Source organism: Macaca nemestrina, chromosome 7 (assembly GCF_043159975.1).
Source record: "Macaca nemestrina isolate mMacNem1 chromosome 7, mMacNem.hap1, whole genome shotgun sequence".
Taxonomy (NCBI): domain Eukaryota; kingdom Metazoa; phylum Chordata; class Mammalia; order Primates; family Cercopithecidae; genus Macaca; species Macaca nemestrina.
Genome location: NC_092131.1, coordinates 71643175 through 71664536, shown reverse-complemented (window position 1 = coordinate 71664536; position 21362 = coordinate 71643175). Strand labels below are relative to the sequence as shown.

Below are 21362 nucleotides of genomic sequence, written 5' to 3'. Positions count from 1 at the left end.
TAGGATAAATTTCCAGAATTGAGACTTCATAGAATTTTTTAATTAAATACCTCTGTTCTAACGCTTCTCAGAGTGGCTTGCGTTTGTTAGTGCTTCCTCCTCACTATGGTATACACTTCTGAAGGCATGAACTGTGTTTTATGCATTTTTGCACCCACAGGGGCTACCATAGTGCCTAGCATGTTAATGCTAAATACAAACCAAACTTCTAGTGTAACTGCAACCCTGAGAACATTCAAGTAACCCCTCAACGTAAAGGCTGCGATCTAGGTGTAGATTAAGAGGCACTTCCCAGTTTCTATTTCAAGATGAAAACAGGACTTATAAAGATAAAAGTATTGAATAAGGAGTCAAAGTTTCAAGGATGAGGCTGTCTCTTCAAATCAGGGAACTGGGTCAATGTCGGGCAAATTTTCTGGGTTAATCACGCAGAGACAAACTAAGTGGTAAAATAGAGAGGAAGCCTAGAGAACTCCTGCCTGCTGATGAGCAGCCACAGGTGACTGAGAATAGCACTTCCCTAAAAGCCAGGATGAGCTATGGAGAAAAGGTAAATGCATACGTGGATTAGAATCTGAGCAGAGATGGAGAGTGTGCGCGGAAAGCGAGGCTGCAGATGGTGCTAATGTAGCTGCTTCTCCACTCTCATGACAGCCTGTGGGAATGGCTCCTGGTTTTGCTCTTCAGCCCCCACCCGTGTCAGGAAGGCTTCTAGGAAGTGGCCTTGGTGAAAACTCAAGTCCAGTCCTAAACTGATGGCAGCCATACTTCCTTAGCTATTTCTCTCCCCATCCCAGTGCTGCTCCTCCCAGCCACAGCTGCTATTCCGAGCACATAGGCCATAGGAAGATTCTTTCTTTCCACGAGATAATCACTAAGCCTCCCAGCTGCCACTGAACTCTGTTTAGCCAAGTTTGAAGACATGGACTAGAAGGCAGATGTGTCACACACAGAACTCGTTTCAGTGCTTGTCAAAATCCTCACCTCTCGAAAATTGTCAGTGAAAAATGAATGGTTACAACTTCTTATGTCAATAATGTGGCAATATAATTCAAAAATTGTAAATGTGTTTTTATCTAGCAATTCTACTTCAAGGAATTGATTCTGCAAGTACACTTATAGAAGAACAAAAAAAAACTATACATACATTTGCTGAAGTATTATTTGTAAAAGCAAAGAAATTAAATAGAAATTACCTACATATCTATCAACATGGTAGTGGTTATATATATAATACTATATTATGTAATATCTTTTGCAGCTCTAGAAGAATGAGATAAACCCATGTGTAGGGCATGGAGCAACAGTCACATACACTGAGGTGAATAAAAACAAGCTTAAAATAGTAAATATATTGTATGATTTTATTTGTGATTTAAAAGATGATGTGCTTGCATATGAATTTTTAAAAATTGGTAAAAATATATGAGAGACTATTAAGGCCACCACTGGGGAATGGGATTGAGGAGACTAGGGGAAAAGAAAGGAACAACTTTTTATTTTTTTAACTTCATATCCTTTTTGTATTGCCTTTGAGAATTAAAAAGTTCACTTGCAGCCCACATATTATTTCTAAGATTCCTGTGGTATGTAGATTATGTAGGATTTGGTGATTTTCTTTTTTTTTTTTTTTGAGACAGGGTCTCATTCTGTCACCAAGGCTGCAGTGCAGTGGCATGATCACAGCTTGCTGCAACCTAGACGTCTGAGGCTCAGGAGATCCTCCCACTTCAGACTCCCAGGTGGCTGGACTACAGGTGTGCGCCACCATGCCTGGCTAAGGGTCATACTATGTTGCCCAAGCTGGTCTTGAACTCCTGGGCTCAAGCGACTTGCCCGCCTCGGCCTCTTAAAGTTTTGAGATTACAGTTATGCGTCATTATGCCCAGCTCTAGTGATTGTTTTTGGTCTTTTTTTCCCCCCGAGACAGAGTTTCGCTCTTGTTGCCCAGGCTGGAGTGCAATGGTGCGATCTCCGCTCACTGCAACCTCCGCCTCCCGGGTTCAAGCAATTCTCCTATCTCAGCCTCCTGAGTAGCTGGGATTACAAGCGCCTGCCACCATGCCCAGCTAATTTTTGTATTTTTAATAGAGATGGGGCTTTACTTCGCTGGCCAGGCTGGTCTTGAACTCCTGACCTCAGGTGATCTGCCCACCTTGGCCTACCAAAGTGCTAGGATTACAGGCGTGAGTCACTGTACCTGGCCCCTGGTGATGATTTTTTAATCAGAATAGCTATCACTTTAAAAAAAAAAAAAAGAAAAAAAAAAACTTTTAAAAGGTTCTTCTTGGCTGCGTAAAACATCTGTGGTTGACCTTAATTGAGGTTCACAGAACCAACTTCAGCTTTGTGGGCATATACTCAAAACCCGACTCACACAGAAAGCCTAGTATAATTTTCTATGATTAAAAAATCAATGTGTTGAGTCTTCAGACTATTGATTAGGTTGTCAACAATTTTAGTAACACCCTTGACCACCCATAAACTTCCATTTGTCACTTACCTGAACATATCTTTTAAAGAATGCTTTTTGGTTCTTATGTTGCATTTCCTGCAAAATCTCCCATGCAGTGGACTTATTAATCATGAAAAAATTTTGTCATATTTTACAAGGTCAGAGAGAAGTAAAGAAGAAAAGATGATCCCATATTATGTAAGTGTCCTGTTGCTAAAGAAAACACTGCTCAGGGCAGACTTACACAAAGTGGTAGATTCTGATACTGGGTTTTCAAATCCTGATAATTGGAGCCATTCAGTCAGTCTCTGTGCCTGATCCTGAATAAAAAGAACCTGAGACGAAAAGCAAGAAGATGAGAAAATGTTCAGACAATAAAAAGCATTTGGCAGATGCAATTGGCAGTAGACTCAACATACATTCTCTTGAGGCAAAGCTTTAATGAAGAAGCTCAAATGTAGCAGAATATTGTTTGGAACATCAATTTCCAGGTCACCTACCTTCTCCAAGACTTTCTGTTGCTAAGATGATTATGTCTTTGGTTACCGTAATTTAACAAAGTTTTCTAGTATCAAAAAGTTTTAGCAATTTGCCTTTCTGCAATGCAGGGGGAAAAAAGCTGTAGGATGTGCAATGTTTATTCAATTGCCTTGTTGTATTATTGCTCTTCTTTCTGGAATAGTATTTTGGGTTTGCAAATGTAGAGAAACCTACATTTTCCTGGTATAGACCTGTGATGACAGGTCTACCATATAAGCGAATAGACAGATATATCAAGCAAGTTGATAATTCATCTTGCTGTAATTAACCAAATATAGTTTATGGAAGTGATTTAAGCCCAAAATTCACAAACAACCTCATGAAATTTTCAGAAACAATGTATACTTTTGGGGTTAGCCTCAAAACCTTTGAGAGCTTCCACTTCACAGCTAAATGCTAAAGCACAATAATCATGGGAATAAGACAAAGGGAGATTAAATGATCAGCAAATGAGGAAGAAACAAAGAGAAAAATAGAGAAAGCAGTGATGTAGCTATAACAAGAGCCTTACATGCCTAGTTCACTTATTCTCAGACAATTCATCTTCTACAATAATAAAAATTGACTGTAGCCTTCCAAGAAAAGTTGCTTCTTCAAAATGAATAGGTTCTAAGTATGTTTGGTAATTTAATTTCAAATAGATGTGTTGGTATAATTTGGGTTTTAAGGCACTAGCCCTCAATATTTAGATCTTGGTCTCCAGAAATAAATTACCTTGACAACTAACATGAAGGCCAATCGATGTATACTGACCCCAATTATTGGAATGGTATGAATGAATGTATATTTTTAAACTCAATTATCCAGGTAACTTGCACATAAATATAACAAACCAAAGACCACAGGGTGGGATACTGCCTCAACTTCATTTTAGTACAGATTGTTTTCTCCTTTGAACCACTAATCAACTTTACTATATGCAGTTTCTACAATACAAGCCTATTTGCCTCAACATCTTAGCATCATAGTGTCCTCTCATCAGAATATTGGTTAGGTTCCCTAGTGTGAATCACTTATCCAGTTGCTTGCCTGATTATTCACATGTTTTTGGGATTTGTGAAATGTAGCAGATAAACAGGTTTATGCTGTGTGCAACTTGGAGGGCAGCCAATGTCTGTCTGCCTATACTGTATATTTACTCTCCTTCCTCAATCTCTCTCTCATACAGAGAAGCTGTATTTTAAGACTAAAATCAGGGTAGAATGCAATCCAGTAATGTCACTGCAGAAAACAGCAGGTGCTCATCCACTCATTTGCAGTGATTCTTGCAGTGAGGAAAGTGAATCAATGATTCATCTAATGGACAAAGAAACGCCACAGTGAACATTTGGAAAAATCAAATGAGGAAAAGGAACATTCTCTTATAAAGGTGGGCTCTGATTTTGGAAAGCAAAACCTCCCACATGAAAATCAGGAAGTTTGTTGTGTTCTGGTTGTAACTGTAGTAAGCAATGGCATGTTCCCTCTCTCCCTGCTTCCTCTGTTTTATTGCTTTTGTGTTGCACTTCTAAAATAAATATCAATAAATCATTGCAGTTAGATACTCTAATATAGACAGAAATGTACTTGACTCCCTACAGTCATTACAATTGGAGGGGACTCTGATTAGGATGCTTTACTTAATTAAGTGATATCGTCTAAAGAGAGTTCTTCCCTCCATTTTCTGTTTAACAGTCTCACAAAACACCAACAGAGGAAATTCATTCTGTTGTTTGCTTTTCTTATTGTAAATGGTTTCTCCTCATTCATATTTTGCAGAAGATGATGTCGTGTTGATGAAATGGCTAATAAGCCAAAGACTATGGTTACACACAGAGTCTTGTTCAAATCAGCCCAGGCTACACAGACTGAAAACATTTTCTCCCCATCTCAAAAACGTGTTTTTAAATTTATTTTTACAGCATCTGTAACCTAAAATTAAGAAAATCCAAAAGAAAGTCTTTTCTGAAAAATCACATTTCACCTAGTTTATGTATGGTTCAGCAGAGACCTTAAAAATCTGTTTATTTGAGAAAACAGAAAAAAAAAATGGGCAAATAATAAACAATCCTTATGCATTAAATGTTATTTGTGAGGCACTTTGATTTTACTGAAAGAAGTCATTAAATTTGGATTGCCAATACAAATATGATTATATATGTTTTCCAAATAAAATGTTATTATGTTGTAACTGAACTCATCCATTTATTGTTTGTTTACCTAGTGCTCAAATGCATGTTTTATTCATAGATGTCTGGGAGAAAAAAATTTTGCTTGATAATCACACCAAGCATATTTAACAAAAGCGATTCTCCTTTTATTAGTGAACAGGTTTAAGCAGAATGATTTCATTTTTTTCCCCATTTAGTTAATTCAGACTTGCAGGATCCTTAGCTTACAGCTTTTGTTTCTCCTCCCACGGCCTTTTATGCCTTTAATGTATGCATGCCTATCCACTGATGGGAAAATATCATTTCCTGAAACTCTTCCTTTTTCCATTCTTGACTATTCTCTCCGTTGATTTCTAGCTTTGGTTAGTTTTCACTAGTCAGTTCTGTCAAATCGCTGTATGTACAAGACAGATAAATTGAAGCCAAGCAAATAGTTAATTATCCTGTTGAAAAATTTAAACTCTGTCTCCTTAGAGTGAATTGGAATTCTAATTTGCTCATTCCTTTAAAAATAAATAATATATTTATATATTTAAAGCAATTAAAAAGTGTATAGGATAGAAAGTCATAAAGTGAAGATTTATTAATATCTATGAAATTTTTTATTGCCAAAACATTTTAACAAAATTTTTGCAACTTTAACAAATTAACAATTGCCTTGTATTGAATTTAGCAACTTTATTTCTGTCTATTAAAAATCAACATTAAATGTAAACACTCTCTTAAATGAACTCAACCAACTTACAATAGATTATTTGCACCTTAATACAACATGCAGCTAAAAGCAATTAATAAACTGTAAAATTTAAATACATGTCTCAAGATATAAAAGTGAATATTCATGAATCACATGCAAGGGGTTTATAATTAATTGCTAAATTATTAAAAGAACATTTTATAACACAGCTAGAAATCTGAATTATTTGAATTATTTAATAGCTTGGTCATTAATCAAACAAAATAATAATAGCAACAATAATACATAATTGCCAAATGAGTTAATTAATGTTGTTTGACTCTAAGATTTTGTCTTGTCTTGTTTTAACTGGGTACCATCCTGCATAAAAATGTTTCCTTAAGCAGGATACATTCTGAAGTTACATAATTTTTCTTAATTAGGAAGTTAAGAAAATCACAGAAGAATAGTAAAACAATGTGCCTGCTCGACATGTTATCCAAAGTGAATTCCAGAAATTGTTCATAATTGCTTCTGTTATTTTTAAAAGATGTTCTTTATTAAAAATTAGCCTCACATTAGTTTTAAAGTTCGTTAAATGTTAGTTTTTTTCCCCCTGGTTTTGATAATTTTAACAACTAAAAGCTTAGTCAGCCTACTATCTGTTAAGCAAACTTCTTTATAGATTTTGTTTAAGCTCTTCATTTTAAAAGGTGCCTTTGTCCTGAAACTAAACATATGACATTCCTGTCCCCTAAGAAAATTTTTCAGAAATTGAATAACAGCAAGTAAATCTGATAGAGAAGTTTTATCCCATTCCTGCTGTTTACTTATTTTAAAATTATTGTTTAAAGATAAAGAATGTGTCTTTTTTCTTAAGTCTTTAAGAAGAATGAGAACTGGGTCTAATAAAGCACTACTGAAGTTAGAATAGCCGCTGAATTATTATCTGGCAGAAGAATGTGAGTTCTATTTTGCCTGAACCAATTATCTTTATCAAATGACTTTTCTACCTAAATTGTTTGCTTAAGATATTATAGATAAGCAGAGTTATTGTAATATGCATTTTAGGCCATTATTATTTAAATTCCTATAAATCAAACTGGTGTAACAGAGCCAATTTCAGGTTATTTGTTGAAACTGCTTTTCTTTGGAGCAGTTAACATTTGGGGCTAATGCTTCAATCCTAATGGGCAAATATATCAAATGTTTAAAATATAAACACAAATATTATTGCCTTTAAAAGGCTAGTTAGTAAGAAAAAGATTTACATCCTAACATGGGCTTTTTTCTGTGTTTGTAAGATGAGTGCTCTAAATAAAGTATTTGTCATCAAAGCTGTCTCTGTAAATTAGTAGAAAGAGTAACTTTTCTAAAGAGAACCTAGCTAAGAGACACCTCCTGCAATGGAAGTAGATCAAATCTGTTCAAAGAAAAGGACAAAGAACAAAGTTTATTTGCTAGCGTGAAGACAGTTTCTTGAAACTATTTTTTTTTTTCCTACGGAAACCAGAGTGTTCAAGAAAGACAATATTTAGCAATGGGCTTTTGGGGGTTGGGAGGAGAAAAACATCTTGTGTGATGTAAAGGGAGAAAACATATAGACCACAACGAAATAAACAAACATTTTCTTTTGGCAAGAGATGACTGCAGAGTTTGAAGAGTAAATTACTTCCATCAGCAAGTTGTACCTTATAAATTTAGAAGAATGGATCATCAACTCATTTGGAAGATAATTCTCTTTTTAATAGCAACAGTTTCACAGCTAGTTTTGTCTCTAAAAACGATACCTGCTAGACATCCATAAATTAGCTTTTAAGAGGAAGCAAAACTTGATGACAAACTATTGTCAAGTTGTATATATTTCTGATTCAAGTTAAACATATTTTTAACAAACTGTTTTGTGAATCTGTTTTGAAGCACTTCAGCGGCCCAGAGGGAGCTCTACCTTTAATATATAGACAAGGTTACAAAGACTCTCAAAAAAAAAAAAAAAAAAAAAAGAAAAAAAAAGTAAGATGCAGGGAAGAAAAAAAAGGAAACAAATGTCTATAAGGAACAAATTATGAACTTAACAAAAATATGACAAAATCTATACAATATTTTTTCCTAGTAGAACAATTTGTGAGTATAATAAATGAAACTAAAGCAAAACTTTTCTGGGTTGAACCAGGCATTGAATAAATTGTAGAAACAGAATAGTGTTAAATATTGCATATTCGTTTAAAACATTTATGATGTAGATGTTAATGCAGTTAATTTAGTTCAGTGTTCTGTTAATATGAAAACAGCTATAATGTAGAGCTTCATTATTTATAGTGTACTAGTTAATCATTCATAATATGATGGTTTACCCAAGAAAAGCTCAGTTATCTTTCATAAGTACAACAGCCATATATAAAACATGTAATAAAACAAATTCATGCCCTAAATATTATTCTTAAAAATCAGTATTTTTCTCAGGTTCAAGTACAGATAAAATTAAAACAAAACAAAAAAGGTAACTAAGATTATCCCCCTTAAAATGCAAATAGAACAGCCTTTGCGGATTTTCAAGATCTTATTTTCATAACAGTAACTTGAAAATAATTATTAGAAAGCACAGTTAAAAAGCATCATATATTTTTGATGAGTCAAATATTTATTTCCAGTCCTTTTTGCATCAAGACTGTGGGAAATGTGTATTATGAAGATCAGATGGTGCACTGATGTGAGAAATGTTGCAAAGCATCCTGTTGATTGGTTCTAATTAACTGCAATGCTCTTGTGTTCTCAGTTTTAGCCGGCATACACCACACAATGCCTTTTATTTTGCTTTGAATGGATTTTTACTTAAAAACAGCTGATCTCAGTAACCACAGTATTTTGGGATTTTTTATTTTTGTGAATTTCCCTGCAATGTTTTCTTTTCAATTTTAAAAGACAAGTTTGAAAATATTTCTAAATCATAAAGTATAACCAGTTGAATTACCAGCACTCGTGAGGTCTTCCACATGTATTTTGCATGTTCTGTAGTATGTGACTATATTCTCGAACTACATTTCAATCCCTCTTTAAAAGTTATATATCTGAGCAGTGGTTTAAGCAGAAAATTCTGAAAAGCAATTTAGAACACACTGCTAATTTTTTATTTTTGTAATCAGACTGTTAAGTAGAACAGAGCTAAAACCTGGGACCATGAGCAAGGAATGAGAAGGATTCCAGAATAAAAGTATTAAATAAAATTCTTTGCACTCACCTTTCTCTGATGACTTAAACTCAAGCAGCTCTGACAGAGAGGTCATGAATTTTCATCAACTTCACACATGTCATACATTTAAAAACATTTTGATTTGCCCTGGGACCCCTGTATGTCTCTGAAGCATAGTAATAGTGCTGGGATGTTTTCTAGGTACAAACCCTATAAACTCCCAGGGCTCTAGAAGATATATTACTAATGTAAACAGGCCCTTAAGTGGAAAAAAAATTAAATAACAGGATATTTCCAAAGAAATGCAGAATTTAAAATAAGGAGGCTATTTTTTAGAAGCAGCACACTTTCTATGATTTTAAGGGTCACAACTGTATCCATACACTAGCCTTTTGAGAACATGCAGTTATTTGTCTTGAGAAATAGAATCATTTTGGACAGGAAAATCTATAATCTAAAAATTAGAGCTAAATCATTCATTAGCCTAGTAGACCTTAAAAGTGATTAAATAGTCGTCTTTTTGTTCATGTAAGGATAAAATGTGACTCGTGAGCAGTCCAGTGTTTCAAAATGGCTACCAACACCCTTACTCTTTCCAGGAGAAAGGCTAACTGTATAAAGTGGAGTACAGTCAACACAGAGTTTTACCCCACATAACACCTCTAAAAGTTATCTTCCAAATATTTCTGTCCCTCTTAAAATTGTAAAAGAAAAAAAAATCATTAAGATGGAGTAAGAAATAAACATTAGGAGAGATTAATAAGTGCAAACAAAGCTGCCAATATACAATAATATAAATAAAGTGCCATTACAAATAATTTACATTGTGCTCCTCATTTTACAACTGAGGAAATGGAGGCTAAAAGAGGTAAAGTGACTTTCCCAAGGTCTTACAAAGACGAAGGTGTAAAGTTAAACTACAGGCAATTCTTGAGTCCTGGTAATACTGTTTCTACAATACTACAAAGTCTTTCTTTTGTTTAATACAGTAACAAAAATGTCCTCAGGTGGTGTCAGTCATATAATTAAGCAAAACAAGTATGTATGTAAAAGGTATGTGCAGGTCTTACCAAATTAATTGGCCATCTTTACCCAGTGTGAAGTCTTTTTCTTTAAAAAGATGTTTCTTTGGAGAATATCTTTACGCCTTCATTCTTGCCAGGCTTTGAGGATTCATATTTATTTGATGGAAGGTGGTTCTCTTTAGCACACTTACACCAAGCAGGCAGGTGAAAACAATCACCAGATAGTCTCACTGTCACTAGTTTGCCCCATTTCCATTCCATTCTTCACTCTGCTGACTGGCTGGCCTTTCTAAAATGCACATCTGATTATGTTTGAGTTTTTTTCATTGGCTTTCCATCTGCTACATAAGATAAAATCTACACTTCTTAGGCTGGCATTCAGGGCTCTTTGAAATGTTTAGCCTGTACCACCCCTTCAGTTTCACTTCTAACACTCTCCTCACATTTTATGTTGTGGCAATGCAAACTAGGTATGATTCCCTGAACATGATATTCCTTCTCATTGCCCCTGGGCCTTTGTGCATGCTGTTCCCTCCACCTGCAATGTCTGATAAAAGCCTACTCCTCCTTGAAGAGTGAGCTCAAGCACCACCTTTTCTCCTCCTGCCAAACATAAATACTTCTGGAATTCCACGGCATCTTGCACAGACCTCACATTGGTCCACCCATTGCATTGAACTGTAAGTGTCTATTTACATGCCTGTTTTTCCACACGCATTATCTTTGAGGTTAAAGACATATCTTTCCCTCCATGCCTACTACTTTGCCTGGTGTAAACACTGAGTGGATGTTTACTGACTAAATAAATGGATCAGTGTAAAGAGACCACCAATTTTGTTTTCTTGTCACAAAATCTGTAAGCCTTGGGGTGATATCCCCCAGCTCTTTTTTATGGGTCTAAAATGGGTGCACATGACAAAAGAATATTTTTACCAACCTCTTTTTAAGGTTTCTGTTATATTAACCATTGCCTACAAGTACACTTTTTAAATCACTCTTGCTTTATAGTGAATTGACTTGACTTTGGCATCAAGTTGGTAGTGAAATATGACTTGATATCTTCATGTGAACGAAGAGGAGAATTCTCAGGTAAACAGTGGGCCACTGTTGTTCCAGATGTTAAAAAAGAGAATTGCCTTTTACGGCTCCATTTCTTATTAGGAACACAAGTTAAAGGATAACCTGCAACCCATTAAGACTGTAAATGCACATTTAGGTATAAACATGAAGTGGCATCAGAATTTTTATGCCAAGTGAGTGCTTTAAAAGAGAATTTTTGTTTTGTTTTGTTTTGTTTTGTTTTGTTTTTTTACTAGAGGCAGGGTCCCAGGCTACCATGCATTGGCTATTCACAGGTGTGATCACAGTGCACTTCAGACTTTAACTCCCAGGCTCAAGCAATCCTCCTGCCTCGCCTCAGCCTCCCAAGTGGCTGGGACTACAGGGGTGTGCCACCATGACTGGCTGAGAATTTTTAATTTAAACTAATGGAACTTAGATTTCAGATTTAGCTTATTTGAGGTTCAATTGCTGTTTGACTCTGTCCAGTCTTCCGCATTTTGCTGAACAGACACTGCCAATGATACAAATGTCTTCTAAAGGAGCCTGCTCAGCTGAAGCCAGGGATGCCCTTGATACAAAAACACACGCTTTCCACTTGCAATGATACCCTCATATTTACTGGTAAAATAATTTGCATTTAAAATTAAAAAGATTTTGCCAGCATATTCTTCCTCTGACATGTAGATAATCTTAAACCAGGCCCCCAAGTTAATGAAGAAATGCTTCAGTTGTTTAGGTTACTATAAGGCACAGGGCATCTCAATCCTGAAGCCACTTCCAATCTTATGATCCCCCCTGTCCAACTCCACGACATTGGCTCCATTGTGCCCCAAGGCAATAGCCCCAACTCACATGTGAGGAATGTTTACCAAGGGACAGCAATTAGGAGGACAGTAATAGTAGACATTGCTCTTGTGTGATGAGTTCCCCTTGGTCATCAGATCACCTTCTACAGAGCAGCCCTATGTGGCATTATCATTAACAATTAACACTAGTTTTTAAATTCTTTTCTGGTCGATGAAAAGAAATTGTCAATTCCCACCTTTACTGCCTACAGAAGGATAGGATTTGTGACCCCCTCATCATTTTAGAAGACAGTTACCCTTTAGAATCTTAAAGGTCTTGAATGGTGGGTGTGTTATGGAAAGCTTAAGTCTGGAATGTAGAAAGAGATGAACTCTAAGGATTTTCCAAGTTATTGTTAGAATTTATTTTGTGTTGTATCTGGGATTTTGTTTGTTCTAAACAGCACAGCATCACCTCACATAGTTTTAATTTGTGTAGCCAGAGAAATATAAAAGACTCCTCTCTTACTAACTAACAAAGAATTGGCCCTCTTTTCTGTCAATTTGAATCAAACTGATCTAGACTTTCAATAATGTTTGTTTACATAAAAAGAAGAAAAATGCTAATAATACTTCATTATCTTTACATTTTGTGTATCAGAAAGGATTACAACAAGAGAAGTACTGAAAAATATTTTCCAACTTCCTTGATTCAGAAAGTATTTACTGAGCAAATATTATGTGCCAGGCTCTATAAGAAGGTACTAACTATCTGATTTACAGCAGATAAAGAGAGAAAGAATACGGTTGTTTACAGCTCTAAATTTAAGAATGTAAAATGTGACCACCTATCAAATCACATAGTCTTGGAATTTCCTTCTGTCTACTTTCTCTCCACTCTCATAAAAGAAAAAGCTTTATTCTTATTCATTAGGATAAGTTTCAACTTTCTAACTTAATAAGAAAAAGTATATCTGTGTCTCCAACTTGGGTGGGGCCATTTGAAGTTCTTCGTAAAGATGTAAAAAAAAATGGGCTTTGGTTTTCTTATAGGTCTGAAATGAATCCATTACATTAAAATGATTTTTAGTAGCAAGAGCAAGTAATGATTTGTATTATAAGCTAATAAAATGGGGGTTTAGGCATATTTGTACAATAAGGTCTTTTTAAATTCACTTGTATAGACATTCCCTCTCATTCCTGCTTAAATGAACTTGGAAGATTGTTCCTCATTCAGTATTGTTTAAATTACAAGGCACAAATCTGTCATCTGATTTTAAAATATTTTTCTCCCTTGGTAATGTAGATGACTAATGTCTATCTTTATTCTTCAAAGAATATGATAATGTGATAACATAATTTGGGGAAAAATTAGTTTTTTAATATCTCACATCTAAAGACCCCTTGGCATATTAGAAAATATAATATTCTTCTAAAAATACATTTTGCTAGCCATCCTGGCCACTCATACTTCAATAAATTGTGCCTTTCTTTTCTGTTCAAAAAGTGCCACGAGGCCTCTCATACAAGCCAGTCCCCTTCATTGATGAAACCAGCCTACTTTCCATGGTACCTAATAATAAGTGTTACGGCTTTGCCTTTAGTGGTGGTAGTTCATTTTAGATCCCCAAACCACTTCCAATGTAAGAGTATGAGAAAAGAGCCTATCTACCAACAAAGGGAACCCAAGATGTCTTGTCTCAGCCTTACGATTCTTTTATGTTACATTCCCAGATTTTACATCCTCAAGAACACAACGCTAATATTTGAGAGAGATGTGTTTTGCTTTTGCAATGCCCCTGTATGCAAGATACCTGCTTGTTTTAATTTGAGGAAGAAAAGAACTATGTTTATCTAATTTCAATTTCACATTATTCTGAAAGTTGAGTACCTGAATCTTATCCATGTAGTAATAATTTCTCTATTAGTATAATTGTTAAAAGCCAGAAGTTTGCTCTGTGAAAAAAAGTGATAGTCCTCCAAATTTCATTGAAAGCTCTTGATTTTTTCCCCTTATTACTGTCTGATAAGGGAAACTCTTCCTGATTTTTGTTCCGTATTAGTAATGAGAATCCTACTTCTATTTGTGACAGTTTTCAAAACTGGAACTATCAAGTAATGCACTTAAACTTACTTTCCAAGGAAACTGAGTGAGAGCTCCTATACCTAAGTTACCTCTTATCATTCCCCTCCTTGCCCTTCCCAGAGTGAATTCCCCCAGTGATTTATTATATGAGATAGCAGACTTAGAGATGGGGCCGACTGGTGGACCTGCCCACTGCCACTGGTTTTCCTCGTACCTTTTAGATGCTCCCACAGGATTTCATGAGTGATTCACTCCTCTCCATGTCTCCTGGCAGCTAAATGGGAATATTGGAGAGCTGCCAGAAGGGTAGGTAGCCAACCTGCTTGCCCTTAATTGTGCCTGCCAGCTTTTTAATAACAGAAGTAGGGTCAAGTAAGTGAAATCACGAACTGAGGAGAGTATTCTGAGAATGCAAAGGCAGTTAATGTCCTTCCTCAGATGGCTGGCAACCCTTGGCAGAGTAATCTATGATTTGTGGCACCTGACCCTTCCACTGTGACTGTTATCTGTGTATTCACTAGAAACATATTTACAGAATCTCTCCATTAGCACAGATGCCTTGTGTGTGATTACCCAATTGTCATGGTCACACTAGGGTTTTGATACAGTTCCTATTCACGAATGAAAAACTGCACTAAACTGCACACAGGATTGGTTTGTAGCAGGAATCCTCAATCAGACCAAGACTTCTCCTGGTAGATCTCAAAGAGATTATTACACCATGGCCTTGCTCCCCTTCCTCTCTAAAACCGCTTTCCCACCTCCCCACCATCCAATCTCAAGACAGAACCTCTCTCATTTATTCCCTTGAATTCTTAAAGATTCTTAATAAAGTTAAGAGTAACTAGCTATAAGAACGATCTAAAGAGGTGGATCTGTTTTTAAGCAGACTGCACCTCAGAAAGTATTGGAAGAGAGGACTCCCTGCTTAAATCAGTTACAGTAGCTCTGCATTTACATAGTACTTAGTCTCAGCAAAGTATTTCCTCCTCAAAATTTTTTAGTCAGGAATACAGATAGAGATAGCTTGCAGGCTGACTTTATTCTTACGGAATTAAATACAAAGAATTTTTTTAAAATATCTTCTTTGAGTCAAGTGACCATGAGAGCACCTGTTATTTAAAAGTTTATTGAGTAGTTTAAAAAGCGGTGTCTCCCTCTTCCCCCTTCAACAATAAATGGCATTGAAGTCCTCCGTTTCTCTTGTTAAATCCTGCAGTTCGCTCGCTCATGAATATTAACTGAGAAAGGTGAAGCAGTAATTTAGGGAATCGAATCAAACTCACTACGAGCAAATAAGTGGTCCTGAATCAAAATGGAATAAACGATAACCCAAAGTCATTGTCAAGTCTCCCAGATGAAGAGATGTTCTGGGTAAATAAAAGTGACAAAGTCGTACCACCTAAACAAATGTAGAAAATAGATGCCACAGATCAAGAAATACTACTAAGGTGACCTGACTTGACAGCAATTGCAGGCAGCTTCTGAGAACTGCATCGGGGTTAAACGACAGAGATCCTGACGACCTGGGCGACAGGCCCTGTGCCGCCCGGCAGGAGGCTGCGCCCAGAATCCTGGGCTTTGGGCCTCTGGGGCCCAGCGAGGAGATGAAGAACTCAAGTCTCCAGCTCTCCGGAGGTGAGACGGCCGCCGGGCCAGTGCTGGCTCAGAGGAAGACCCTGCCAAAAAGAGCGCTCGCCCCCACCCCTAGAGCCGACCCTGCGCATTAGGGCCGCAGCAGGTCCCCGCGGGTAGCTCTGCGGGCGCGGGCGGGAGGCTACCGGAACACACGCTGAGGTCAGGCTGACCACGCCGCCCCCTCAGTCGCCGTATGGGGGGCTGGCGGCCAGCGCCTTAGAAGCGCCTGCTCTGCCGCAGGAAGAAAGACGCCCGACTGGCGCCCACTGCCCAAACCCACGCGGGGGCCAGTCAGCCAGTGGGCCGGGGCGGGAAAGCTCCGCGCGGCAGCGGGACATAGGATCGCCATCCGGGCCCTGGGCGACGGCTGGAGCTTGGGCGCCCCTCCAGTTGGACGTCATCTCCACGCGGTTCTTCCCAAGCGCCGCGAATTCAGCCCCCTGTGAAGATGCTTTGGCGAGCAACAGGGGGAAAAAAGGAGTCACTTAAATAGGAGAAGGAAGGGGGTGGTCATGAGGACTTGGAGGAAACCACACGGAAAAGAAATCCCCATCACTACCAAAAGCATTTCTAAGAAGTCCTAAGGTTTTATGCCTGGAGATTTCACTTTAAAAGCTGGAAAAAAATTATTCCACTGCTTTTAATTGAAGTAAACAAAGTGCAACAAATCCTAACTCAAATATGATTGCAGTGAGATTAGGGTCTAATTGCTTAGGGTTCAGGTGGAATCTGCGGGCTAAATCCTACAGGGCCAATCTGAATTTCACAATCATTCTGTCAAAAGGAGAGCGATGAGAGCCCACACGCTTCCTAACAAGTCATTTTTAACAGTTACAAGCTTCGCACAAAGACCACACAGGGCGTCTAAGAGATGCAAATCTAATCCCTGGTCATTCTACAGGCCTTCAACAAAGATGTGCTAAACCCTAATAGAAAAGAAATCAGTTCTCTGTCACCAGCCCCTGGTAAAATCTATTAGAGAATGGACAGAGCCGCATCTACAGCAGTTGCTGCAAAGGTTAAGGACAAGTACAAATAAGAGGGACCCAGTTTTGTTTTCCGTGTGAAATATCGGGAGAAGCTAACCCCCAAAGAGTGACGGGATTCGATCCGTGGCTTCGCATTCATTTGAATGCTAGAAAAAATAAACACACATTAAGACTTTTGAAGGCTCTGTTTCTGAATTCAAGAGAGATGAAACAAATTCGCCCAAAAGATGGAAATCTTTGCCTCGGAAATTATCGGAGAATATTAACCGGGAGGGACGGGAGCGCGCAGGTCGCCGAGGAAGGACGCGGGTGCCGCCCCTTGCTTTGGGGTGACAGAGCTGGGCTCAGGAGCTGGCCAAGCTGACTTCGCGAGGTGGCGCCTGGGCCTTTCCGGGGAAAGCCCCGACGGCGGAGCCGCGGCTGGGAGGGGACTCAAATGCTGGCGGCCTCTAGGCTGGGGCCGAGCAGAGGGTGTCGACCGCATGAAGTCTGGGCTGCCGCCTTCCCACCCAGACTAGCCGGTGCTGGGCCGCGGTCCCTCTCAGCTACCTCGGTTGCCCGCCTCGGGGCCCATGGAGAGGGTTCTGTGCCTCCCAGGCAGGGAAGCGTCTTGATGTGCACCCGGGCGTTCACCAAGCAAATAAGGGCCTCGTTCACACAGTCGGTGTCATACTGGGTATTAAAAGGGTTGTGTTGCAGCTAAAATATCTCACAGTGTGTTGAACCTCATAAAAAGGAGTACCCGGATTCCAAGCCCCTCGAAGTCCCCAAGCAGCCTGGAGGGTGGGGGGCGGGGGACTCCCCTCTCCTTCTCTCCACGCTGAGCCACCGGGCAAGCCCAGGCCTCCTCCTGCGCCGGGGTCCCCGGGCTCTGAAACTGCGAGAGCCCTGCGGAGCCCGGCCAGCGGGGCAGGGGGTGGGGGCTGGGGGCGGGGACCTGGGGGGTGCAGCCCAGCCAGAACCTGCGGCCTAGCCTGATCACAGGGAGCCGGGATCCGCCTTCCATCCTGGGAAACGACTCGGGTTAGGGAAGCGGGGTGGGTTCCGCTCGGAGCTCCCAGGCAGCTGAGGCTCCCTCCAAGTGACGCCTTTGTCCAGGCCGCGCTCGCGGAGAATAAAGGGGGCGCTGTCCAACCGCAGGGTCGGGGAAAACCAAGGGGCTCTTTTTCTAAAATGCCCTCTCCAAACTACAGGGAGGAGGAATGGGACACGTGTGCAGAAAAAGAGTTTTGCCTGTCTCCACAGAAGTTTCTAGAAGCTATTTCCTCTCCCCTTGGCCTTGCCCTCTGCCCCCAGGTTCCCTTGAATCTGTTCTTCCACAGGGTACAGAACCCGGCGCTGTCCAAGGTGGAGGAGCAGGTTGGGGTTCGGCAGGCGAACTCCTGGTCCTGACCCCTGGACTCCCCAGCCTTTTAATTTGCTCTGGCAGGACAGTTCCCCTTCTTAAAGCCTGGAAGAAGGGAAGGCCAGCTTTTCTAGGTTTTGCCCCTCAGCTCAGAGACAGACTGCCATACACACATCTGCTTCCTCCTTATCCCTCTCTATGCCCCTCCAGGGGAGGCATATGCCTTGGGTCCCGGCTGTACTCATTCTTCCCCATCTACTGACATTAATTGAATTTCTCCAGGCTGCGGCTTCTCTTTGCTTCCATCATTTTTCTCCCTAGTCCTCTGATAGGCTGACCTTGGCTGTTCTCTGGTCTTCTTACTCCCCAACTGGTCTCCCATATGGACCTTACTGGCTTTCATTCTTTATTACTTAGCCCATCCACTTTCTCTACTTTTCCTTTTAGTACTGACATTAGGATAAACATTGCCGAATTACCTATAAAGTAGGACTGCAGCCATGACTGGAATTGGACAAGAAAGCAAAGAAAACATAGGCATTGCAATAAAGAAATGGAAAATAGGGAAGGATGAAGAAACAGATGAAAAGTAGATAATAAAGTCGCACCAGGCTGTAAATACAAGAATAAGATGCTTGATGCTTCTGCACATGATCTTGGGGTAATAATGAGGGTCTCACACACCTACACTTGGGAGGCAGAAGGGGTCTCCCTGAGAAGGGCAGGCTGAAGTTTCTTCTCTCTGACCAGGATTGCACCTGAAGATTTGGGTTAGCGAGCGCCTGTGCATCCTGGGCCCGGGAGGGTGTGAAGGGATCAACACAAATCACAACCACTTCTAGAAATAGTCATGTGGGCAATATATCTCTATGGGGCTGTCAGATGACTGCAACTTCCTGTCCTGGATCTCTGCTGCTTTTGGGCACCACATTCCTGTCCACCCAGCCACGCCTGGTCTGAGGCTGTGTCCTCAGTCATGGGAGCCTGTTTCCCTTTCCCCTAGCAGACTAGGTCCTGTGGGTCCCAGCATCCCCCTCACCTCCTGCCAGTTATAGGAGTTCTGTCCTCCCAGTTTGCAGAACCAGGGAGCTTGTGGGAGGCCTTACCTCCACTGCCACCCCCACCTCACCCCAGGGCAGATTAGTGCCTCTGGGTCACTCTCAGTTATCCACAGGATGGGTTCCAGAGACGAAAGAAAAAATCTAGAATTTATAGCTGGGGGTGGAAGGCGCAATGAAGGAGGTATAGGGAGGAAGAATGAAATATTTAACTCTTTGGGGTTCTTGCCATTTGGCCCCTATTAAAGAGAACCCTGGGGCTTTTAGAATGAGTTTTGCAGGAAATTGAACAAGCAGGGCCATGAGCTGTAAAGAATCCCACCTCCATCCCCCGACATACACACATCTTATCTATTGGTTCTTCTGAGATCTTCCCAGAAGCAAAAATGCTTTACAAGGATATCCAAAAACACAGCACCTGCCTACGAGGCACCACTTTGAAGAGGCTGATAAATTACCCCCCTTTGAAATAAAAATGGAATTAGCATTAAGCACATACTATTATTAGCTTGAGTTTCAGTCTCCTAGAAAATTCGTTAGATGTTGATATCTGGGCAGAGACGGAATCTCTCTTTTCCTTAAGAAAATTTACCAGGGAAACAGCAGTACCTCGCTGGCTTTGTTTGGTTTCGTTTATTTGTACAAAGAAAGATTGTGCGTTAAGAGCTTTTTTTTAAAGCCCTACAAGTTGGAGTTTGCATCATCGTCGTTACCTAGTGAACTAATATTTGTATATTCTGGGATCTAAATTCCCGGGAAGTTTCTACTCTTCCGCACACCAGACTTGCCGCTGTGATCTCCAGGAGGGGTTGGGGGCCGCGTCCGCAGGGGGCGCGCGGCCGAGGCTGTTCCCAGCGCGGGAACTGGAGGAAGAACCTGGGCAGGGGCGGGGCGGGGCGGGGCGCGGGGACGTGGGGACGCGGGGACGCGGGGACGCGGGGACGCGGGGCGGGCGGGGGCCGAGAGCCAGACTGCCGGCTGGGTGTCTGGAGAGAGGCCGCGGGTGGGCGGGGTAAGGACTGGGACTGGGGAGACTGAGAGGTGGGGGGTGCGGGAAGGATGAGGCTGCGGGTCCGGAAACTAAGCGCCTGGGACAGCTGCTTCTCTTGGTCCTGGAAATCAAACTTTCGCAGCGAGAGACCCTAAGACAGCTCGCGATTTCAAGTGCCCACACTTCTAGTTTAGACACTTGGCAACCCATTTGGAACAGCCGGGCCGCGAGGGGCCCCCAGGTCTTTGGCGGCGTCGTTGGGAGGTCGCAAAGTTGTCCCTGGGCTTCCCTGAAGGCCCCGCAGACTCCCTGCCAGTCCCGGCCACACCCAGCCAGGGATTCGCAGCTCCAGCCTGAGAATGTTAACCCCGGCAACCCCTTCTGGCGGCCATTCCCTTAAAAACCAATTCAATTTTTCTATCAAGTTTTCTACCCAATGGGTAGACTCTTCATTAAATGACTGTTAACCAGTACCGAGGAGAAGCACAATCAACAAGGTTCCTCTGTCACCTTTCTTGCCGGTTTTTTCCTCCCAACCATGGAGTCTCCATTTTCTAAGCAATTATATATTCAACAGTAATATTCCGTTTAAAATACGTCGGGACCGAAGACTGATGCCCAAGGTCTGAAGCTGGAAGAAAATATTTAGTGCTTGCCTACAGATTCTGTCACCCATCATCTGCTCGGAATGCGCTCGGTATCTTTCAGCGTGTCCGGCTCTTATGATTGCAAATGGCCCTGTTTTCAAATGGAAATAAGACTTGCAAACTGATTATGTGTATTGAATCAGAATCACTAGCTAGATCCTCTTGTTTAAAATGTATTGAAAAAAGGATGATGGCTGCAGACCTCTGTAACCAGCTCTGTCTCTTCTCTGGGAGGCCGATCTATTTTGCAACTTTTTGCCATTTGAGAGTGTTTCAGCCAGATAATTACATTGCCATTGTGTTACCGGCCCAAAGCTCAGATATGGTACACACACCACCTCCCAGCCGTCTCCCAGGCCCTTCCCTCTAGGATCACCCCCTAAACACCACAGGCACAGTATATACACAGTCATCCACCATCACCCCCACCTCCCCATCACTTTGACCTAGCTGTATATAACCAGCACTTCTCAGCTGCCCCAGCCTCCGTCAGAAGCCCACACACTTTCACCAGGAACAGTTGTTTCTCTTTACTCCCAGTCCCCTTTCCAGCCCCCTTTCTCTCTTCTGTGTTTCCAATGAGCAGAACCACATACACAACCCCCAACTAGCTTTCACAGGCGCACCACCAATGCAATCTAAGTATTTAGCCATGTTGAGAATTTTCAACAACTAATTGTGTTGATGTGGCATTGTAATTGATAGAAAATGGTTAATACAGGAAG

The 21362-nt window shown here is 40.6% G+C and overlaps 2 protein-coding genes across 20 annotated transcripts in view; one reads left to right on the top strand and one right to left on the bottom strand.

Moving 5' to 3' along the window:
* LOC105477994 (uncharacterized) overlaps positions 1-1350 on the top strand; it is a 164336-nt gene extending 162986 nt beyond the window's left edge. For both annotated transcript variants that reach the window (XR_011625946.1, XM_011734936.2), the window contains one exon: positions 1262-1350. The gene's annotated coding sequence lies outside the window, so the exon portion shown is untranslated. The remainder of the gene's footprint in view (positions 1-1261) is intronic.
* The window catches only part of LOC105477991 (NK2 homeobox 1), a 46008-nt gene that overhangs the window by 14304 nt on the left and 10342 nt on the right, over positions 1-21362 (bottom strand). For 14 of the 18 annotated variants that reach the window (XM_071100304.1, XM_071100298.1, XM_071100305.1 and 11 more), the window contains exon 4: positions 2700-2790. The exons of 3 other annotated variants lie outside the window; for them this stretch is intronic. The gene's annotated coding sequence lies outside the window, so the exon portion shown is untranslated. Of the gene's footprint in view, positions 1-2699; positions 2791-10081; positions 19861-21362 lie in introns of those variants that run through there. One more of the 18 variants, XR_011625938.1, reaches the window with a different exon arrangement.